General features: G+C 46.8%; 1 long non-coding RNA gene across 1 annotated transcript; it reads left to right on the top strand.

The window, feature by feature from the left end:
* The first annotated feature begins 1,007 nt into the window (after positions 1-1,007).
* LOC100840899 lies at positions 1,008-1,901 on the top strand. Its single transcript, XR_729552.2, has 2 exons — positions 1,008-1,168; positions 1,251-1,901. It is a non-coding gene; the product is annotated as an uncharacterized LOC100840899 (long non-coding RNA).
* Positions 1,902-3,578: the final 1,677 nt, after the last annotated feature.

Raw genomic sequence — 3,578 nt, 5'->3', positions numbered from 1 at the left:
AATGTTTATATTGATGAGAATTTTATACTGCATAAGTCTTTATATCTTTGTGCAATCAAGTTGAGTCTGAGGCAACCGTGAAGCATGGAGGAGAGGAGGCCGAGTGCGAGGATCATTGTCTGCTGTTATCCAACATAAAGATATGCGCGATAGAGGAGAGGGAGGAAGGCGCAACACAAATAAAGATGGAGAATACAAGTCGTTAAAATAACAACTTATGTGCAACGCACAACCAACGACAAGAATGATCTTCCCACCACAAATTGAGTACGAGTATGAGGCGTACCAGGACAGCCTACGACGAGTCCAATACGTCTAAGGGGCCCCCGGACCCGCGAGTCCTTATTTAAGCCAAGTCCTATTCAGATTGGCTGTATGAGTTTGAGTCGAACCTAATTTGAGTCTTTGGGTGATTGGGCTCCCCCTCGCATATATATACAAGGGGTACGTCTAGTGTTACGGTTAGACCACGTTTTAGTTATTTTCGAGACTGTTGAATTGCAAGAAGCATTCATCTGAAATCGTATACACCATATTCGTTTCGATAGGTGTTTTTATCTACTGAAATTTGGAGCGTAATCTGTCATTCCGCTGGGAATTGGAAGATTGCGAAACCGCTTGTGGCCGGCAGACTACTGCTCATGTGTGTGGTGTTGTGAATTTCCATTGGGTTGTCAATTCGTCGTGCGGCGATGGGTGAACAGGCGGAAGATTTGTAGAGTCGTACAAGTTGTCCACGTTGCTCTCTGAAAAGATCGGGCATCCCTTATCATCTTGGTATCAGAGCCAGGTTTCGATGCTAGACCTGTGGGTTATGGGCCCACCACGCTTCCGTTGCGCACACACATGCGTTTCAGCCACCGCAACGGTAAGTAGCTTTTCAATTCACTTCGGAACGGTAAGATACCTTGTTATTTTCGATTCACTTCGGAACGGTGTGTGTGTATATATATATAAAAATATATATATATATATATATATATATATATGTGGTTCAATCCAAACGGCATTTTACGGCAAGTTTACATTTTCGTTTCATTTATTCTATCGAGAAAGCTGACAGAAGGCACCAGACCATCTGACGCACCTGTTCACACCCGTGCCCCTTCCACGTCCAAAATCACAACCCAATGCACTCTCCGTCTTCTTCGCGTCTTTCATTCTCCCGGTGAGATTTTGCTCCTCGCCGTCTTCCTGCCACCGCCGGCCGTGGTCTAATTTGTTGCCTTCAATTTTTTTTCCCCAACCAGGTTCTTCTCTTCAACCAGCAAACAATTTTGGATTTGGCCTGGAGAGGAGATCGACGATCTGGGCACTGGGGAGATCCGCCGGGCGGTGAGCTGCTGGCTGTCGTCTGGTGGTGGTCGGCCTCCAACGGAGGAGGTGGTGGGGGACTCACTGGCGGAGGACCTGATCGTTGCCCAGCTCTGGGCTCTCTGGTCAGCCCACGGCGGCGCGGGGAGGTGCCGGCGGAGGTGAGCAAGCTGTACGGCGATGCGGCTCACCTGCTCGGCCACGTGCTCCACCACCTGCAGCTATGAGCCAAGATCTAAGGCAGCACACCTGCATCCATCGCCCATGTGTTAAGTCGTTGGATCCCCCCAACCCCCCTTGCTTTCTTAGCATGGATTTCTTCTTCAGCTATATCACATGGGCGTCATGTTTATGTGTTCTTGATTCCTCGAAAGATGTAGGGATCGATTGATTTTGTTTTGCTATCACATCTGGCACCTGTTCAATTGACTCGCACTTGTTCGATGGAATGCCAATGAGTGCTATTTTTTTTTTCAGTAAGTTCTCAGTTTCTCACCCGTGATGTGATTTGATCACAGAGATGCAGACTTCATTTTCCCTCCTTGATACACCTCTGAAAATGAAGGGGATAAAATGGATTTGTGCTTGTTCGAGCTGTGTCCTTCATTACGGGATTTCTTGTCTGGATTTGGGAGAAATCCTTTAATTTATCCTCATAGACGAAGAAGAAGAATACTAGTACTTACTCATAGCAAGAATACTAGTACTTACTCATCATAGATGAAGAAGAAGCAAGAATACTAGTACTTACTCAATCTCAGGTGCCGGTCACATATTTTTAACGAGGTACTGAGTAGTTTGATCCTGGGTACTGAGCACATGTTTTGTTGAGGTGCCGATTAGATGAATAGGGGTACCGGAGATTGTTATCGAGATTTTATTTGTATCGAGACACGAAATAACTAGAACAATTTCTTATGCACTAAGTATTTTCAATCTCGGGTGCTGATCACATATTTTTAACGAGGTATTGAGTAGTTTGGTACCAAGCACATGTTTTGTTGAGGTGCCGACTAGATGAAATTGGGGTACCAAGTAGTTTGGTGATTTAATTTTTATTAATCGAGATGCCGACTATTTTGTCTCGGGTACTGAAATTTTTTATTCAGCACACGAAATAATTCAAACAATTATTTGTGTACCGAGTCTTTACAGTCTTGGGGTATTGAGCACATGAAATATTTCAAGAGAAGCGCATGTCAGCTATCAAGAAATACCACGCGGTATTTTATTTTTATTGCTAATCTAGGTAAGCAAACTGGAGTCAAGACCGGCTTCCCACAAAATTCAAATATGGTCAACCGACATGCCCACATCCACACATGCATTTCTTATTTTAAAAAAAAACCTACGCAATGTGCTAGGCAGCAACTATTATTTTGCATGCAGCCCACATGCACATCTAGCATTAGTGCTCACTGGGTCACATGGCTGCATTGAGTGGTCCAGGCCATGTGCATGCTGACAGTAAAAATAGACCGAACATTAGAACCGGCATTACCTGGATTCACACAAATTGCCGCGAATGGAAATGAATTCAAACAATTTAGGGTCGTTCGGTACCTCGATCCAATCTTAGGTGAGAGAAACACTAATTTGTGATTTTTAAGAAAAGCTAAAAGAAGAATGCAGGTTGGAATCAACATCTTTGCAAACCTTTTGCTAAAACTTATTCTACACCCCGGTCGATCGACCGAGCTGGACCCGAGCGTGTGGCGGTCGACCTAACTTTCCGTCAGCCTTTCACCCGGTAGACGTAATTTTTTTTGGATGGTTTCTCTCTCGAGCTGAGGGCTGAGCCCACCTTCCCCAAATCAAATCGTGCGTGAGGTTGCTGTAAAAAAAAAATCATGCGTGCGGTTGCTGTAAAAAAAATAATCATGAGTGCGGTTTGGGATTTTTCGTTCGGTGCAGTCAGGGGCGGCCGGCGGCGATTGGTGAGCTGCTGCATTGGGATTGCAGCGAGCCTATGAGGCGGCGGTGGCTGGGGAAGGAGCAGTCAGCGGCGGCGCGTGAGAGTAGGAGGAGCGGTCCGTGACAGCAGACGCGGGGCGTGGCGGCGGCGTCGGCAAGCTCGAGTGGGACCTCGCCTCCCCCGCCACCTCCACCGCTCCCGCGGCCTCGCCGCTTCCCAATCCCGCCTTCTCGCCGGCGACCAGGGTCTCCTGTTCATGCTCCTCCTTTCGTGAGGGCATTGATGGCCCGTAAATCCTCCATCTTCCTTTTTCCTCTGTTCCACGTCATCCTGATCCAGGCGCAACAAC

The sequence above is a fragment of the Brachypodium distachyon genome, chromosome 1 (genome assembly GCF_000005505.3).
Source record: "Brachypodium distachyon strain Bd21 chromosome 1, Brachypodium_distachyon_v3.0, whole genome shotgun sequence".
NCBI lineage: Eukaryota > Viridiplantae > Streptophyta > Magnoliopsida > Poales > Poaceae > Brachypodium > Brachypodium distachyon.
The sequence above is the reverse complement of the archived record's forward strand: the minus strand, read 5'-3'. Positions and strand labels throughout refer to the sequence as shown.